Source organism: Acartia tonsa, chromosome 2, assembly GCF_053477335.1.
Source record: "Acartia tonsa isolate MP-2025a chromosome 2, ASM5347733v1, whole genome shotgun sequence".
In the NCBI taxonomy this organism is placed as follows: Eukaryota; Metazoa; Arthropoda; class Copepoda; order Calanoida; family Acartiidae; genus Acartia; species Acartia tonsa.
Genome location: NC_137261.1, coordinates 45,261,933 through 45,281,874, shown reverse-complemented (window position 1 = coordinate 45,281,874; position 19,942 = coordinate 45,261,933). Strand labels below are relative to the sequence as shown.

Genomic DNA, 19,942 nt, shown 5'->3' with positions numbered 1-19,942 from the left:
CGTCTGTTTGTCGGTTGGGTCACCTCCGGGTTCCAGGGACAAATGTAATCCTTTGTCACTACTTCACAGGACTACAATCTCTCACCAATGTCTCCTTTCCAGATCAGCGACGCATTAATCCCTGTTTGTCAAGTATATCTAACCTTAGAATGGTGGTATTATTTTACACCGATCCTAAACCCAAATACACTTAAGAGATAGTCTTTTGTCTGTAAGCCCTATTCCGAAAATGGTACTAAGACATTACTGATAACTTTATACTGTTATTTAGTCTAAGAATTTTTTATTCCTAGGTAACTAACTTTGCCAACACTTTTGGACTGAAAGTATCTACTGTGACTCCGAAGAGAATCATGCGAACATGACCACAATATTCCGTTCTTGCTGCCTGTATCCCCGTGAGGCGTGAAGTTCTTTGTTAGGTACCTTTGACAGGTAAGAAAATCACTAGACTAGCTCCGAACCGATCTCCCAGAGTATTAGCAAAGTAAAACTACCTTTAAGACGTGAACTTATTCAGAGTTCTAATCCGAAAATGTTAAATTGTCCGAATAGATAACGATCTCCAACTTTCCTGGACTTCAGAAGCATGGGGAGGATCCGGTTGTTAGTATCGGCCGTCAGATAGCAAGCTATAATCAACCGTTGGTAGCAGAGCCACCACCGTATCTCCCTATGTTATCCCTATTTAGCCCCGTAGTGACTTGCGACTTATGGTGGTACACGCGCTATAGGAGTTCTCTTCAGAACAAAACTTGGAGATAACTATCCGTCCGGATGCCTAAGCTTTTAGGCCCTAAGAAGGCCTTACCCTTAAATTTATCTCAATTGACCAACATCAAAATGATATTCTATAATTTATTTAACAAAGTATTATGAATTTTATCTAACAAAACTTTTTATTTTTTAGGTATGTTTTAAATGAAAAATCCTAAATTTGAGCCGCCAGGACCCTCCAGAAATTCCAAAGCAAGAGAAGGGAGTCTTCCCTTAAATTTTAGAATTTTTGAAAAGAGTCAGTGTGATATAGTAATTCCGTATAACGACTGACTGTTTCTCTCTTCCAGGTTTACTTTTATAGGCCTGAAGCCTAAGGAGAAAAGAGAGACAAAAAGGATGATTTTGATTTTTATGTTGATTTTTATGTTTTATCAGGAATTGGCGACCTAATTTTTAAGATTTTGCATTTAATGGTGTGTGTATATCTCAACTAAATTACAATATTCATTTCATAAATTAGTAAGATCACATTTTATTTATTTTACATCAAGAATACATTAAACTATTGGTTTCAAATTAGTTTTTCTAGTAATGATTTTACAATATCCTCTTTAATTTTTACAAATTTTCATTCTTTTAATTTAGTTTTTTTATCACGAAACCTCTAATTTTATGATTCTTGTGTTGTTTTACTAATGTTAATTTGTACTGACAATATTTGCTAATAATTTTTTAGCTGTACTATGACCATTCTATTAAAAAGGGTTATTGTCTCTAACATTACATTTTAGGGTCTTCGTTTTATAAAATCTTATTTCCCCATTTTAATAAATAGGTCTTTATACATGCTTTTTTACTTAAAAATTATATTAAATTGTTTTAATTTGTCTAATTTTGATAATATTTTTATAGTCTTTTATTTTCATTAGAATAAATACATAATTTAAAGTATGGGTTGGATTTTTCCCCAGTAAAGCTACTCTACAAGTTATTCATAGAATCGGTTTAAGGGAAAAAGACGATCCATGTACCCCCCTCAAAAAGAAAAGCTCGATTATAACACGTTCAAGAGGCTAAAAATGACTCGTGTTTCATACAGCCTTGTTTTTGAGGTGTTTTAAATCATAGAATATTATTTGTTTACTATTTTAATAATTTTTTTTGTGTTTTTTGGCACAGACGAATTTTTTATATAATATTATGGCTTTAAGACATGATTTTAAGTTATTTTTCAATTAATATCTTTATGTACTACATTAAAAGTTGAAGGCTCTTAAAAACTTATACCAAAACATTAATGTCGTCTTACCTACATTGGTGAGCGCACTAATTTATGGATGCCGCGCTAAAATTTGAGTAGTTCTTATTTACCGCATGGCGACACTGTATAGGTTTTAGACTACAAGCTAAAAACATTTTTTAACATAAAATAAGGAAATATACGAGTTAAAAGTTGCTTCTTTATGCTCACTTTAAAGTGAGAAATAGTAATAAGAAAAGCTAGATCATTTGTTGCTATAATTTGTCATTTTCCCTAAAAATTGGTGATAAATTTTAATAAGAGCCTTCGTGATATGATAAATATGAAAATCTTAGTTTAATATAAACATTGTGAATATTTTAGATCTATCTTGCTTTATGTCGGGTGTTGCCATGGTGAAAATGTGCTTAGTTTTGAAATGATAAAGAATTGACTAAAGAAGAAATAAGCACACTATTACTGGTAAACTAAATTTTGTTTATGTTTTTTTTTTTTTAAAGCTATAATTTAATGTCTTTTCATGCGTCGACTATTTAGCAAGTTAAACCAAGAGGTTTTCATAGACAATGGACATTCGGCTTCGAAACCGATTAATATCCGCTGTATTTGAACCAGCTCTCACCCATTCTAAAAGTCATGAAATGCATCGTATTACAGACAACTTCCCACGAATATAAAAAAAAATTAATACCTTCAGCCCCTAGAGTTCAACAAAACTGGTTTTATACTTATATATTTTCATTTTAATGTAAGAGAAAACCTGTCTATAACACGATGCGATAAATTATTCTTACATCATTATATTATTTGTCTATATATTTTTTATCTCTTAGATATTAATCCACTCCTATCGGGAAGAGTTAAAAAATAGAAAGACATTCCATTAATTAATTATCTTTTATACAAATTTGGTCATTTTATTACTGTTTTATTCGAAAGTTCGTTTTTTAAGGTCATTAATCTTATGCTACGTTTTTATTATATAATATTTAGTCCTTCCTTTATCTCTCACTAAACAGATGTTTTTTAGACTAAATTTTATATGTATTTTTAAAGAAACAATATTTTTAAAATGTTGTTTTCCATAAAATTGCAATCATATTCCTGCATTATGACCTGAACATAATTATTTATCAATGATTGAATTTTATGTGTTTTAAAAATTGGATTTATTCTTTTTTGATTAGATCTAAAAATTGAATTTCTTATTTTTTCAGGCCCTTTTGCAGTAGTTTGGCTGTTTTTTGTTCTTGATTGTAGTCGTAGTTTGGGCTCTCAATTTTTGGTAAGTATCAAATTTGTAACTTTTTTATTTTTGACCTTTAAAACACTAGTTTTACTATATTGAACTAATGTCAAGTGGACAAATATGATAGCCTCGTCATATTCATCTCCTTTCTACTAGTTGTACATTATATAACATTATGTGTGTTGAAAAAAATATAAGGTCCACATCAACTTCTTGGGAAATTGTTTTAAAGAGCAGCTGGGTTGTTTCAGTTTATTTGTTATGGGCCAAATATTTTTCCAACAATTACTTTTGTTATTTTATTTTATTTCCATATCTAGTTATAGAGTAGTTTTATTTAAACTGTTATAGTTCTTTTTACGCGTTAGCAAAAGCTACATATTTTATTGATTTTATCCTATTTTATAAAGTAGTAAGCCTTTTTTGTCTGTAGCGAAAGATCTCGCTAACCGCTGAACCGATATGGTTCACCTTTACAATGAAGCTTCTTATATGTCTATGGAAGGTTGTAAACTATTATGGGTGAAAAGACCTCACACATTAATTGCCCCTAGAGGCTTCTAAGGGCGTAACCGCTAGTAGGTATATGAAGTATTTTACATTTATCTCATAGTCGGTTCTAATTTTGTAAAAATTACTTAGATCCTTTCAGATATAAATAATAAACTCTTAAAAAGTCCTTTTATAAAAAAAATAGCTAAAAACCCGACTATACAGTCAAAAAGACCCTAAAGTTAGTTGCTATTGCATAAATTTCAAGCAATATCATATTCCCAGTTTTGTTCTCACTTATTAGTTTCAATCTCTCGATGTCATGAGTCATCAGAAAGTTCCCAAAATAGACATTAAATATTGAGAGATTGTCATAGAGTCTTAATTCTTTTATTATTAATACAAGTATAAGTTTCCCTGGTAGCCATACTGTTTTATATTTAGGAGGAATCCAGTCAAATCACCCCACGAAGACTGAGAGAAGGCTTCCCTAACAAGACTAAAGTTTAATAATTTAAAATATGTCAAGGTAAAGTCACGCAACCTATTTCTTCACCACAGAGCAAAAATTAAGTGTCGGAAATAATGTTAATTACTTACAAAACTTAAATTTATACTAAAATGTAATTGTTTAATGCAAAAGCCATTTTTATTTTCAAATTCATTTTTAGCAAAGAATATTTAATTTTGTAGAAAATAAAAATGAGAAAAATATTATCCAATCTATATATGTGATTAACCTATGACGCGCAAAAGGTTCAAATCTCTATATTCGTTGTATCAGTCTAACGTCGCCCGTCGGCCATCTTACTAAAAGCAAGGGAAAACAGTCTACATAAAAACTTAAAGAAAATTGTTATTTTTTAGTACAGAATACGCATTTAAATCAATTCAAAGCATTTATAAAAACAATTTGAACTTTTTTATTTCCAATTTTAGTAGTTTTCAACAACTTATTTTGTTTCTTTTAAGAAAAGATTGGTTAAATTAACTATCGTGAAAAAGTTTTCAAAATGTAATATTAAACTGTCTCTGCGGAGATACAAGGTAAAACAAATATTAAAATAGTCAGTTCATTTACCCAGCGAAGCCGTACATGCAAAGATTTCATTTAAACCAAAATTGAAGATATGATTCCATTGAATTCACTGTTCCTATTTAATTGTAAAGAACCAATAAATGGGTACCGTAACAGCCTCCAAGTTAACTTTAAAAGCATTGTAGTCCATTAAAAGTTTGGGCTTAATTTGATATTATCAAGGCCTGGAATTAGCTGAACCTAAGAAGAGTGGATCTGCCCTCCCCATCTCTAGTGGAGAACTTTGTTGGTGCCCCTCGTGATGGATCAGAAGGAAAGCCTGAGCACGAAGAACCATAGGTAAAATGTTGTTGATTGGTTAGCTACCTAATGAAATTTGGAATCAAAGTTATAGTGTAGATTGCGGCCTATCCAAATATCACCTAATTATGTAAGTAAGTTTTTCATTCTTTGACTAATGAACCATTGGATTGTTTTAATGAAATGTACTATTCTGAAAAGCCCTAAATCGAAAAAAGACTTTAAAAAGAAATTAACAAAGCAATGCAAACTTTAGTATTTTATTTATGTATTATACTTTATTGTTTTATTTGTAGTTCATTTATAACAACCTAATTTTGTTATTTTATTTTAGGTTGTTTAGAACCGCTGTATTCCACCTGAATAAACGAGTATTGAAAGCTTCCCTGACTGCTCCACTGTCAGCTGTTCATTCTGGGACACCTGCCGCACTGCTACATCTCCAACTAGTGGGTTGTGGTACACATACAAAGTAAGTATATCATTGCATGTAATGGGTAAATTATGAATGGGAAATATATATTATTTGAGTGTTTTTCACCTAAATTTTTCAGCTCTCTGTTGAGTTTCCTATCCCTATTTCTCTGATAGTTGAAAAAAAGAAAGTTTTTTAATATTCTTTACAGGGGAGAAAAAAGTTGATTGAAGATATCGAAATTTTTAAATGCCGTCTTCTTTTTTGAATATTTTTGTTAGGAAGAGATAAAAATGGACCATTTCAAAATATTTGAAGTCTTTAGTAGTTTAGTCTTTAACAGTCATTCGTTGGTTTTTTGTCTCAAGTATGAGACTGATATGGTTCTCCATTTTCGGATCCTAGGAAATTGATGATTACTAGCTGTTTTTTCTGGTGTTATCCTATAATAAAAGAGTTAGAAACCTGAAATAAAATTATTAATTATTATTATTGTTTCAATCAAAGTAGTAGAGTGTGTATCTATCATAGCTTCACTTTTTTTTTTTTTTTTAAAAACATGGATATCTTGATTTAATTTAGGAGGTGGTGTGGTAGTGTTGTGGTCCAAAAAGCTGTTTTTTCTTCCAATTTTTAAAGATTATTGAGCAAAGAATAAAACGCTTTTTCAGATTTATGCACCGCACACCGATGACAACGTGATTAGACACCTTGCCAAATTTTTTACTTTATTCCTGGAATAAGAGCAACATTCTCTTCCACTTTTAAATTATAGCTTTTTTAATAATATAAGTAATAAATATATTGAGTATTAGACCGATACTTAAAAGATTGATTATTCTAAAGTTGTATAGCTATTTTAATATCTTTTAATTGTTCTTATTTTTCAGTTGATTTGCCGTTTTCTTAATGGGGAGGTTTTTAATGCAAACATCTCGCAATCAGTGAGCAAAATTTACTCAAGATAGCGGTTATGAGGTAATGATATTATCATTTAGTCTTATTTTAGATAGGTGTTAATTTAAAATATTTTAATTTGTTCGTAGTTTATGATATTATATAAGTTTTGATAAAAAAAAATGGTTTATATATTTATAATGGATTTTATGATGAGAAAAAAAGTATTCTGAACAAGAGTAGAACCAGAGGATAGTGCTAATAATTAGATCGTAAGATTTTTAGATGTAATTTCTAAGTTTAAATGTCTTTTGGCTTATTTTCTGTGTGCTTTTCTTTTTTAAATAATCTTATTTACAGCTTATATTTTGTAGAATATTTTTTAGCTTGATTTAATATTTATTTTTTCTGTTTTTTCAGTCATATCTACTCGGCTCCCAGTTTTAATACAACAACTGTGGTTCCAACATTGCATTGCTGATCAAGTAACTGGTGAAAGACCGCCCTATATTTGATTGCAGACGGAGTAGCCTGTACACTGATTTTCTAGGTAAGTGTTCCTTTTGCTTCTATTTTGGTCCTTTAGGGCCTATGGTGCTCCCATCCCTTTTTATAGGATTGTGAAGCTAAAAAAAGACCCCTTAATTATTTTTTGGGGGATAAGATACATGCATGCTTATTCTTATTTTAGGTGAAGCAAAAAGATTAGGCTTTGTTTAATGTAAACAGAATATGTGACTGATATATTTATAATTAGATAGTTATTTGCTTAGCAAAATAACTTCTCCCCCTTTGCAAAAAAATTTCGCTCAATTGGAGGGGTTTTAAAATAAGTTAGAGATAAATTTGAGAGTGATTTTTATTAGCTGCTTTATTTTTCAGTTCATTTTGTTGGGAGTTGGGAGGGTGGTTTATATTTTAAAAACTTAAATTTATTTTGTTAATATCATTCTGTATAAAACATATAAGGCATTATTTTCTGTCTTTCTATAGAGTAATTGACATAAGAGACATTGGCCTTTTGACTTATAGATTTAAGACAAGAGTGAAAGAAAGTGATAAAGAGAGGGGTCGAGAGAAAGAGAGAAAGAATTAATATCGCTTTTTTGTTTTATACTGATAGCTTTGGTGTTTTGTTTTTATTAAGGAGTGTCGTGTAAGGTGAAAAATCAAGGTGTGTGTAAAAAAAAATATTGATAAGTAAAGTTTTAGTTTATTTATGTTGATTTTATTTTTATGTTGTGTGAAATGTGCATGTGCCATCCAGCTTGTTTGATATTTTCTTAATTTAGAGTTTTTTGTAAGTTTGTTTTAATAGTGTTGTTTTATTTCAGCTGTTAGCTTTTTAGCTATCCAGGCTAGTGTATGTGTGTAACCGATTTGGTTAGAAGAAAAATAGGCAGCTGATTTCTGCTTTCTCATTTAATTTTTTCTCAGCTAAGTGGGCAGGTGTGTGCTTGTCGCTGTTTAGTCTGGTAGAGTGTACTCTACAGCTAAATAGGCTGTGTGTGTGTGTGCCTAGGCGGCATTAGTTTTGTGTGTCGCTTAGGGGCTTGGTAAAGTGTACTCTACAACTAGCTAGGCTGTGTGTGTGTGTGTGCCTAGGTGGCACTGGTTGTGCGTGTAGTTTAGTGGCCTAGCAAAGTGTACTCTACAGCTAACTAGGCTGTGTGTGTGTGTGCCTATTGTTAGATGTTGAATAATGTATTTTAGAGCTATATAGCCTGCGTGTGTGTTCCGCCTAAGTGGCTTGGGAAACAGCTGAGTTGTGGTGTGTAAAATTGCTGCTTTAAAACATATATGTGTAGTTTCCCATTTGTTTTTAAATGACCTTATATTTTTTTTGTTCATTTTAAAAGTTTAAAATTTTATGGCTTAGCAATTGTAACTTTTTATGTATAAATTTACAAGAAAGAAGATTTATAAGTGAAGTAAATATTTTAAATGTAGCAAAACAAGGATGACAACATCTATAAATAGCGAAACACAAAAAGGTCATTGATGGTAATATTTACAAGTAGATTTGTAGTGTATTTATTAATTGATTTATTGGGTAAAATAAACACTAAAACTTGTTTTTATTTATATAATGTTGTCGGTCAAAGTAACTTACATAAAGGATGCTCATAACTATGGGAAGAATTATTTTGATCATGATATCTTAAAGAGTTTTAAGACTGGTCCAAAAATACCAAAAATATGGGGGAAAATGTAAAAAATATAGAAATAGCCAAAAACCTGCAAAAAGGAAGTCTGATCGTCATGTCTGTTTTCTTTAAACAACAGGAAATTTTATTTTGCAACTAAAAAAAAATCTGGAAATCGTACCATAAACACTGAGGATATGTAAAGAAATGAAAAAATTACAAAAATAGCTTAAAACCTATTCTATTACGCAAAAATTTTGATTGTTTTTATGCGCACGAAAACGAATTTTTCCAATAATTGTCTATTATTTTGCCAAAAATTGACAGAAAAATTATTCGGCGTTTTTATCTTATTTTTAAGGCAAATCGATTTAAAAACTGCTTTCAAGAAATGTTAGAAAGTAATTTAAGATTAAGTTGTCCTAAATCTTAGAAATTGTTATTAATTTATCTTAGGCTTGCGTGTGTGTGTTTAAATATTGCAAGTTGTACTTTCAAAATACGCATTATTTAAATTAAAAACTAAAATAATTTTGATGAGGTCTGTTTTCTATCTTGACATGTGTCAACTTTTTTCAACACTATATTTATGCATTTACACAAAAATTTTAATTATATTATTTCGGAGCAAAGCATTTCCTTAATTTACTATCTATCAGTTTAATAATATTAGAACCCTCAGAAAAGTTTTTATCATATAAAGTTTTTTCAAATTTTACTATAAAAATTCAATTTACTTTCCATAAACAACTAATTTCAAAAAATAAACTGCATTTAGAAATATTCTTTGTTTAGGCTAAAAATATACAAAAAAAACTCGCCATTTTATCTACACATCCTAAGAAATACATGTTTCAAAGCATAAAGGCCCTATTCTTTACACAATGATACAACTATTGGCTGCGCCCCTATAAGAATATTCTTAGGGAAAAGCTTAAACTCATATTTAGGTTCTTAAAACCTTTTACAATGCCATAGATGCTTAGTGCTGTAAAAAGTATGAACAATATTTTAATTAGCTTATAGAAGAACGAAAGGTTGTTAATAGTTAATCATTTTAGCTTGCCACAATGCTATCTCTTATTTTAACATCGACTACAGCTATGATTTTTATCTCTAACACTACCCAACTATTGTAAAAATTTGGACAAGATTTGCTATAAGACTACTGATATCAATGTGTGAAAAATTAGGAAAAAGTATAAAATTAAGATATTTTTTACAAATCTGAATACAATGTAAACAAGGAGTTTGATACTTTTGCTTGTGATATTTTTCTACCGGGCGCGCGTGACCCCCGTTGTCAAAATCCTTAGCTCAAAAATGTAATGATTTACATTAAAATTATGTATTTTGATGGTGTTGTAGAGTTAGCAACAGTAAGGTGTTTACTGTTTAAGACCAGTGAGTTTCTTCAGGTTAATGCTGTAACAGGTTATGAGATCCGTAGCTTCTTATTAGGTATTTCTGGTATTATGGCTGTTGGTGAATATTCCAGTCCAAGTCAGGTGGAATCTTGCTAGGATACTGTGGATACACATCTGATAAACGTCTGATGACTTGTGTTGTATGATGCAAGGCTGGTTTCTTGACGTATTTGACTGTAAATCTACTGATTTTCAAGCTCAAGAGCAATGGTTGGCTGATTGTTTTTATCAGAATCAGCTACTTTGTTAGGAGCTAGTAGATGATGAATCTGGAACTCAAACTTGGGCATATTTATCCGCTTAGGTATTGACAAGGCTACGACATTTGGTTTTGTGAAAAAAAATCAGCAAGAAATCAGTTGCAAAAATATAAAAACTTGTATTCAAATTGGTCTTAAATATCTTTGCAAAAAGGAATTAAAAATAGAAAAACTTTTGTAGATTTTATTTGTTTTAACTTTTATTGGGTTTTAAATCTTAAATGTCATATTTTAATTTCGTATTATTGACAAAACTACCCCTCTATCTATAAAAGATGAAAATCAGAGATAGTGTAGCATGCTAATGTCCTTTTTATCAAAGCTAGGGTTATGTTTTTAAAATCGGTTTACAGTTAAGGAAAAAAAAATAACTGTCAAACAGTTTACTTTTTGTTTAACAATAGAAATCCACGTAGGAGATTTAAATTTGAGTCTTTGTCAGACAGTTTTAATTGAAATATTTCGCCTTTATTATTTAACAATTTTAACTATATATATGGGAGAGAAATGGGCCAATTTAACTTACTTGGACATTCCTGTTTTTTGAGTTTGTGGTACTGGAAATTAAATAATAATGTTGTTCATTCTTATACTTTTTCTAATTTGCATAAAAAAAGCAATTAATTGCAAATCCTTTGCATCTAGAAAAAATTTCATATCTTGGGTAATTAAGTAGAAAATTTCGTTTTTTAGTGAAATAAGAATTCTTTTTTCCCTATCTTTGGGATTATTCTTGAGATATTAAGGTTTGATAATCCGATGAGAAGTCCTTTATTTTAATGCTATAGAAATCCTTTATCCTGCCATACATAATCAAAAGGCCTTTATTTAAACATTTTCAGTTACATGCTACAAAAAAAATTAACATTTTATAGGTTCAGGGATAGCAGGATATGTAAAAATTGCTTTGAATCCAATTATTTCCCGATGGATTTTAACCGGTTCTCAGCCATGTTAAAGCTAGTATATAGCATCGAATTGTACATAATTTTCAACCAATACTTAATTAAAAATTAATTTAGCAATTTTTCATTTTAATGTCAGCGGGAAACTGTCTATAATACGATGCGACGAATAATATTTTTTCCTAGATTACTATATGAGGTTTGAGGATACTTGGAGATTATTTATTTTGTATTTTTTAGGAAAAAGTATAGGCAGAAAATATTTAAAAATTGCAAGATTATCAATTTAGAGATAGGATAGAGATAACTTTTTAGGGGTTAATTAGCGCTCGCCTAAACTACAAAATTCCCGCTGGGGACATACAATAAAAGAACTGAAACCTAAAATCATAGTAAAGCCTAAAAAAAAAGATAAAATCTTTAAGTCTAAAGTGAAACTTAAATCAAACTTATACCAGATAGAGAGCCTAATCAGTTCAGTTTTATAATGTTGTATAATTTGTAGTTGAAAATTCAAGATAATCAATTTAATGTATTTAAAAGTTTGTAAAAAGTTGAATTAAATGTATGTTTTGGAGCGATTTTTAACACACATGTCTAAAAATCAACACATGTGTTCAGAACTAGGTCATAGACCTCAGAATTTATAAATTCATTTTCATAAAAATTATTAGCTAAAATTAGGCTTATTTTCAGGGATCTTAAGGGATAAGACAATGGACGATATTTTGTTGGAAGTTTAAGACACATTAACTCATAATTAATGAAAATTGGATTTAATTATACAAGGATCTAAAGGGATAGGACAATGGATGATAAATTTGTTGGACTATTTTGCTACATAAACACATAATTTATGGAAATTGGATTTAGTTAGACTTTTCTTATGGAAATTTTTATTTCTTTTGGGATTAAGTTCATGCTTATTTAATAAGGTCTTGTAATTTTGGATGACACATTTCTGTTAGTAAGTTTTTGCCAATTATTATTTCAAAAGTACGGTGTCATTCTAATTTATTATTGTGTGGTGTTTTCTGATTATTACAAAAAAATTTAATAGCTTATTTATTTATTTGTTACTAATTCTTGTATTTTATTTTTAGGTATCATGCCTGTTCAATATCCTGTGGTTGGAGGATCGAGTTTTTGTTGAAGAAACAGTAGAACTGAAATTGGTTATTTGTGAAATTCCTCCCTTGGGACCTCCGCAGATTTTACCGGTTTTTGTCTGCAGATTTGTATCTTTTACCCTGCTGACTGAAAGAAATGTATCTCCGAAGTTAAGGAACCTGTTTTGACTTGGAGATGGGGAGTGGTGCTCGAGCTTAGCCAGCCACATATTTCCAAAAAGAGTGAAGGGCTTGAGGATACTAATGGAGGTATAGGCAGGTAGGAATTTATTGTTTTTTAAGCAAGAAAAATTTATCTCTAGGTTATATGTTTTCTGCAGTTTTGTGGGGAGTTATTTTATAATTTTGATTGTATGTTGCAGCTTGCTACATAACTAGATATGTCTGTACTTGATAAATACTAGAGAGCATATCTGCTCTAAAACTAGAATTGTCGTCTGTAATTATTTTTTAATTTTCTGCTGAATTTGTTCATTTTATTAAGCACACATAATTGCCCTACTTTATAGTTATAATCATGTCTATTCTTGTTCAACTCTTTTTATTATTTTTTCTCGTCTGTTATAAATGAAATTCTGCGCTTCATTGTATAGTTTTAAGAATGGGACCTGGCTGGACATTCTTAAAACGTTTGGATAATGACCATTTTACACGGTATTTTTTTCAACTAGATAAACTTTAGTGTAATTTAATACATTAATTATTTTATCTAGGGTAAGTTTTAATTAAACGGTTGCTTAATTTAGAGAAAACACTATTGTTTTTATTTATTTTCTTATGCTGCTCTTTAATTCTAGTGCTTTCTCCTATCACAGCAATCGATTTAATTGTCTTATTCTCTAGCTTTGTTTCAAGCTTATTCTTGTCAATTATGTCAGTCCTGCGCTCAGAAATTGCCCTGAGCAGACTCCTCACATTGGCCATGTTGACATAAAGCAAAATTAAGAATAACATGGCGTAGGTAGCAAGGAAGTGTCCCAGCAATAACGTTGCCAATATGACCAGCACAATTGTCATGAATTTATTTTGAGAAGGAAAGTCTTCAAAATATTGGAGCCAGGATAAAGCCTTTGTGGTTCTGGCTCTATTTTTTGTGCACACTGCATTTTTAAATTCTGATTTTCTTTTAATTTTATTATTTTCAGTTGTGTCAGTGTTGTTGTAAGAGGACTGCACAGTTTTGCTATAGTCACTTTTCTGCTCATCTAAATCCTCAGGGTAATTTTCTTTGTTTTCTATTTTACTGGTGTTTGGTTGTTCGTCTGTTTCCTTTTTTTCTATAGGAAGATTGTTAATTTCTTGCTTGTTAATATTTTCGTTCATTATTTGTACTTCTGGATATAACGATTGTTGAGACAAATTAACGGATATTTTATTGCTAGATAGTTTTTCAATATTTTGACTTATTTTTTGATCCGACGCGTAAATAGGGGGGTTACCAATACTATCCAATTTTGTATTAGACACATCCTCCTTTACACCGTTAATTACCGGCGGATCAGCCATATCTGTTGGTTTATTTATAATAATGTTTTCTATTATTTTTGAATCACCCTTTATAGACGAGCAGTTGGATGTTGAAGTATTAGATGTTTGACTCTCTATTAATAGACCTTCTATCAGATCATTAGTATTGTTATTTTCTACCCTATTTTGGGCATTATTATCTACATTATTTTGGGTAGTCAAACATTCTAGTACTTCAACATTCTTAATTTTTATATTTTCTGTTTGACAATCAATATTCTCTTTTTTCAGGTTTATCTGAATGGACAAAGAGATGTTGGTAATGGGATCAGTTTGATTTAAAGGTGAGGTTTTCCCTAGAATAGGGGTGCCGGGTATATCCCAAGAATCCGTAATTTGTTGTATTTTTACTTGTATTGGTATGTTTTTGATTTCTTGAGAAATACTCGGCTGCCCTACTAGTTTTTTTTCATTGTCGGCGGGAGTTTACACACCGACAATGGATGGTATAATCTTGATACACCATAATGTAAACAGCGTGGGCATTGCTCTTGGGAGGGGATGATATTAGGGAAAGTACAACATTCCTCACTAACATGGGTGTCAGAATTACACAATAAGCAAACTATTCTGTTGGCTAAGGCTTTTTCTTTATTCTTTTTATCCCACCATTCCACATTTGCTTTTCTAATTGATACATCTGGATGTTTTAGACAGTATTTCGAATAGTGAGACTTTTGGCAATGCTCACAAGTAGGTTTAGGTTGAAGTGAAACCTCTTGGGTAGGGTTTTTTTCCTTTTTCTTTTCTACCTGGTTTACATTTACATTTTTTTGTCTGTCTAATTTTCTTTTTCTCTCCACAGCTGACTGATAATAGCTGCGATTGTTACTAAACCAGTTTAGTATGGTTTCTTTAGTGCAATTTGGTACGTTAGTTGTCGCCAAAAATGCAGATTGTAAATATGGCGGTACCAGATAAAAGCACACTTTTTCTCTAAGTTTTGCCATTTGATTCTCATGGGAATTTCCCGTTTTTTGTAACATTGAGGCTAGATATATAACTGCTTTAATTGGTCTGTCTTCGTCCTCTGTCGTTATCCTATATGTGTGGAAGCGTCTTTCATAGTCCTGTGGCCCAAGTATTTCGGCACCTATGGTAGTTAAGATGGCTTTTACAAAATCCTGTGCACTTAGCACATTAGGATCTATTTCTAGCATGTCCATTTTGTTTCTTGATTCTGGATTAAAATAGTGGATTATTATGTTGTTGTAGGAACTATGGGTGAATGGTTTTATGTATGTTTCTAGATATTTAAAAGTGTTGAAAAAGGTGTATGGATTGGTTTGCTCCCCGTATAGGTTAGGTATTTTGCCAAGATATTTTATTTGGCGGAAAATGCGCTCATGCTCAGCGATACCCCATACTAGGTTGTTTGGGATAAGTTTCATAATTTTTTTAATGTTTAGATCTGTATGGCTGGGCGTGTCTTGGAGGAGGAGCCTCAACTTGTCCATCTGTTCAGAGGTTAGTTTATTTTCTAATAAGTCCATTTCGATTTTTTCTTCTCTATTTCTATTATCTCTATTGTTAGAGGGTGTTCGTCTGTTCCAATCTGATTCTGTATCAGATGAACTAGAACTAGAACTTGATGTTGGACTACTACTGTCTCTGCGTTTATTCATTCTTTTTGGTCTTAAGAAGTTTTTATCGTCTTTCCTTCTGTCCTCTCTGTCACTGTCGCTTTGTTTGTCTTTTTGTTTGTGACGATGTTCATGATGTTTATGATGTCGCCTATCCTCAAAGCCATGAGGATTGAGAGGATCATAGTGTCTGTATTTTTTATTTGCATGTTTTTTATTTTTTCGTTTTTCTGAATAATCGCTAGATTCAGATTCATATTCTGATGGATCTGATGTTGGTTTATTTTCTTTTTTAATCTTAGGCTTTGCGCCCGTTTGTTCTTGTTTTATTGTTTGTATATTTTGCTCTATCTCATTTTGGGGGTTGAAATGTAATTGTGGCCTATGCAAGATTCTATTTCTGCGTCTGTTATTTAAAACAAACATGGCTGGTATCGTATGAATCTCAGGCTCAGTTTGAATTCGAGGTATTTCCTCGATTTGATCATTTGTATTTTCTAAATGTAAATACTGATGTTCAATATGATCTAAGTTAGGTTGATAATCAGGGTTATATGGTGGAGGATTTAATATATCTTCGTCTATATTTTCAATAATATTATCTTCCATTTTCAGGACATATATCAGATACCAGAAGAGTATGATGTTAATTCTGTTTATGGATACCTAGCGGTAAGACTTATTTAGTGGCTTTGAGCCCTCTCCCTCCTAAAAGGAAAAAAAATTAAATCTTACCTGGGTTTATCCGGTAACGGAACCAATTTTATGGGTCACCTCCGGGTTCCAGGGACAAATGTAATCCTTTGTCACTACTTCACAGGACTACAATCTCTCACCAATGTCTTCTTTCCAGATCAGCGACGCATTAATCCCTGTTTGTCAAGTATATCTAACCTTAGAATGGTGGTATTATTTTACACCGATCCTAAACCCAAATACACTTAAGAGATAGTCTTTTGTCTGTAAGCCCTATTCCGAAAATGGTACTAAGACATTACTGATAACTTTATACTGTTATTTAGTCTAAGAATTTTTTATTCCTAGGTAACTAACTTTGCCAACACTTTTGGACTGAAAGTATCTACTGTGACTCCGAAGAGAATCATGCGAACATGACCACAATATTCCGTTCTTGCTGCCTGTATCCCCGTGAGGCGTGAAGTTCTTTGTTAGGTACCTTTGACAGGTAAGAAAATCACTAGACTAGCTCCGAACCGATCTCCCAGAGTATTAGCAAAGTAAAACTACCTTTAAGACGTGAACTTATTCAGAGTTCTAATCCGAAAATGTTAAATTGTCCGAATAGATAACGATCTCCAACTTTCCTGGACTTCAGAAGCATGGGGAGGATCCGGTTGTTAGTATCGGCCGTCAGATAGCAAGCTATAATCAACCGTTGGTAGCAGAGCCACCACCGTATCTCCCTATGTTATCCCTATTTAGCCCCGTAGTGACTTGCGACTTATGGTGGTACACGCGCTATAGGAGTTCTCTTCAGAACAAAACTTGGAGATAACTATCCGTCCGGATGCCTAAGCTTTTAGGCCCTAAGAAGGCCTTACCCTTAAATTTATCTCAATTGACCAACATCAAAATGATATTCTATAATTTATTTAACAAAGTATTATGAATTTTATCTAACAAAACTTTTTATTTTTTAGGTATGTTTTAAATGAAAAATCCTAAATTTGAGCCGCCAGGACCCTCCAGAAATTCCAAAGCAAGAGAAGGGAGTCTTCCCTTAAATTTTAGAATTTTTGAAAAGAGTCAGTGTGATATAGTAATTCCGTATAACGACTGACTGTTTCTCTCTTCCAGGTTTACTTTTATAGGCCTGAAGCCTAAGGAGAAAAGAGAGACAAAAAGGATGATTTTGATTTTTATGTTGATTTTTATGTTTTATCAGGAATTGGCGACCTAATTTTTAAGATTTTGCATTTAATGGTGTGTGTATATCTCAACTAAATTACAATATTCATTTCATAAATTAGTAAGATCACATTTTATTTATTTTACATCAAGAATACATTAAACTATTGGTTTCAAATTAGTTTTTCTAGTAATGATTTTACAATATCCTCTTTAATTTTTACAAATTTTCATTCTTTTAATTTAGTTTTTTTATCACGAAACCTCTAATTTTATGATTCTTGTGTTGTTTTACTAATGTTAATTTGTACTGACAATATTTGCTAATAATTTTTTAGCTGTACTATGACCATTCTATTAAAAAGGGTTATTGTCTCTAACATTACATTTTAGGGTCTTCGTTTTATAAAATCTTATTTCCCCATTTTAATAAATAGGTCTTTATACATGCTTTTTTACTTAAAAATTATATTAAATTGTTTTAATTTGTCTAATTTTGATAATATTTTTATAGTCTTTTATTTTCATTAGAATAAATACATAATTTAAAGTATGGGTTGGATTTTTCCCCAGTAAAGCTACTCTACAAGTTATTCATAGAATCGGTTTAAGGGAAAAAGACGATCCACGGTCATTTTTCTTTTAATTTAGCCACAGCCGCGCTCCTGATAAGTAGATTTATTTGTATTCAAGTTTGAATTGATTGAGATGTTATAACAAAGATTGAATCGTGCAATCCTGACTCTTTATTCTAAATCTATATACACACATTTCATGGTTTATACGTAAACATTTGCTATTTGGAAATTATAAAGATACCCTGGCATTTATTTGTTCAGATGAATAATTTGATTTTCAAAATCTGCTATATAGGCTTCATTGTGCATTAGATAATAAATTTGTAGGAATAAATGTATAACCCAGACAACTACCTTTTCCAAGTGGTGGGGATCCTTTTTGTCTGCTAGCAAATTAATTTGGCTGTGTTGATATTTCTGACACAATTAGGTGATATTAAAAGACCAAATTGAAAGTCGGAACAGGGTATCCACCCCTTTGGTAGAGTTACATATAGCTCGTGTCCCCTCTATTCTTTTACTTTAATTATTGATTGCTGTAACACAAGCATCTCTAAAAAAAGTGTTAACTAACTTTTAAAATATTAATGACAAAATGTATTTTGGAAAAATTACCAAACAAATATTTCTTCATATTTCCCTTTCATTGTATATTGTTTTACTTGTTAGATTTTCATACAATACTGTTTTCCTTGCGTATCTTTTTTAAAGCGAAGCTTTTCTATAATCTTTTCGTTAATTTATGCATATTAGAATTGACCTATCGGTTTCATATTGTTAGGTACGATTTAGGAAGCGTAGGAACTCCATAAGCGTTACAAGAAGGTCCTTACGTCCATTAAAATATGCTTATTTTTAACTTTTTTACAACTACTTTTTTTTATGAAATAATCATACTAATCATCTGAATTTAAGAATTATGATTCCTTGGACAACAAGGTACATTATAATCTCTGTGACCACATCCTAAAAATGAAAGTATGTAACATTTTGCAACAAATGCATGTACAATGTAGTTTAGACTTACAAATTAATGTTTTGCTTATTAAGTTCTGACATTCTACAAAGGTTACTTTTAGTCTATCTTTCCTTTTGAGTTCAGAGCCGGCCTCGCCTTTGTGGATGTTTTCATCCTTGTTTATAAAAAAACTTTACATACTTACATGTTTTTATTTCCGCATTCTTTCCATACATAGATGTCATTTTAGAATAATTTTGTTCAAGTCAAATTATTTAACAATTAAAAGAGCTCAACTGTAATTTTTATATTTAAATAAAAATTAAAATGTATAGTGATGAAATCTTTTAAAATTTACTATCCTATTAAATAAAGTAGCAATGTTTTTTGTCTGCAGGCTATTTTACTACTGAACTAATTGAGTTCTTATTTTTAGGGAAGCTTCCAAGGATAATTTTAAGCTACCTAATTATTAGATTTAAGACTTGTGGTTGTTTTCAGGGAGTAAGGGAGGGGACAATGGGCAATTAATTCAATTTAAGAGTTTTTGCTGAAAAGCAATGAAAACCAGATTTATCAAGAAAATTTGACCAAAATTGTAAAGGGATCATGGTAATATATTTTAGAACAAAATTAGTTCTAAGAAAAAAATCATTTACTAGAAAATTAAATTACCAATACATCACAATGTAGTAAACATTCTGTAATTAATCACTAGAAAAATCTTGTTTAGAACTTCGTCAACCCTTCTCATATATCTTAAACTGCCACCTAAATTCAAGGGGTTTAATACACAAATATCACAGTAGAATTTCTTTACATGAAATGACATTTTCTTGGGAAAAAATATTTGTTAAAACCAGCCATCAATAACAAATTTTTATGTCTGACTCTGCTATATTCAAAACTAACTCAGCTAGTTAGCGGGGCATTGATGCGCTAGTACCCAAAGTCAGTCAGAATCTGCTGAATTCGTACACATTCCCTTTAGGCCAGTACCCAAAGTCTGAGACTCTTAAAAATTGAATATTCGATCCATTGTCCCCTCCCTTACTCCCTGGGTTGTTTTAGACTATTTTATAGCCTTTTCTATTTTTCGCGGTAGATGCTACGCGCTCAGTCAAGTTAGTCATGTATAAAAAAGCGGCTACGCTTTTTTCATGCAATTTTATAACACTTTATTAG

At 31.1% G+C, this 19,942-nt stretch overlaps 2 long non-coding RNA genes across 3 annotated transcripts; one reads left to right on the top strand and one right to left on the bottom strand.

Annotated features, from left to right (window-relative positions):
- Window positions 1-1,961: 1,961 nt before the first annotated feature.
- LOC145311967 (uncharacterized) lies at window positions 1,962-15,971 on the top strand. 2 transcript variants are annotated; one of them, XR_013876860.1, is made up of 9 exons: window positions 1,962-2,443; window positions 3,199-3,266; window positions 4,167-4,251; window positions 4,695-4,769; window positions 4,984-5,100; window positions 5,396-5,533; window positions 6,367-6,454; window positions 6,794-6,923; window positions 12,216-15,971. It is a non-coding gene; the product is annotated as an uncharacterized LOC145311967 (long non-coding RNA). The 2 variants fall into 2 exon arrangements; XR_013876859.1 differs by lacking the exon at window positions 4,695-4,769 and having other exon boundaries at window positions 12,216-12,353.
- LOC145311968 (uncharacterized) lies at window positions 4,315-5,398 on the bottom strand. Its single transcript, XR_013876861.1, has 2 exons — window positions 5,128-5,398; window positions 4,315-4,713 (listed from the first exon to the last, which is right to left on the bottom strand). It is a non-coding gene; the product is annotated as an uncharacterized LOC145311968 (long non-coding RNA).
- Window positions 15,972-19,942: the final 3,971 nt, after the last annotated feature.